Below are 520 nucleotides of genomic sequence, written 5' to 3' on the forward strand. Positions count from 1 at the left end.
TTAATATATAAAAAGAATCTATAACATTCTAAAGTAGCTTATTGTACTTGACTGAACATGAGAAAACTATGGCACATAAATAGAGTAAGTGGAAACCATACATATCTTCTAGGCCAGCATCCCCCAAACCAGGTGGTCAGTGGGAGATAGTGGTGAAAGCCAGGTGTCCCTGTAAAACTATGAGGGCTACTGCATTGGGCTTCTTTTATGGCTTGCTGGTTACTTCCTTATAATTAGGAGGACTCAGTGAAAGCAATGGCAGGGAGCTCGAGGTTGGAGCCTAGGTGTCCCTGTGTTCCATTAGACTCTCATACATCTTTTGCTCTATCTTGAAGGCCAAAAGACTTGTATTCAACTTCAGGTTTTGCCATTAACGAGCTTCTGACCCAAAAAAGCTGGTGGTTGTGAGAACTTGATGAAATAAGTGAGGCAGAAGGATTCCAGAGAGTGAGTATAAGTCTTCTATTACTATTGCTGTTGACAATAACTTAATCAGGGAGGACTGATAAAACAACTAATT

Source organism: Propithecus coquereli, unplaced genomic scaffold (genome assembly GCF_000956105.1).
Source record: "Propithecus coquereli isolate 6110/MARCELLA unplaced genomic scaffold, Pcoq_1.0 Scaffold89, whole genome shotgun sequence".
In the NCBI taxonomy this organism is placed as follows: domain Eukaryota; kingdom Metazoa; phylum Chordata; class Mammalia; order Primates; family Indriidae; genus Propithecus; species Propithecus coquereli.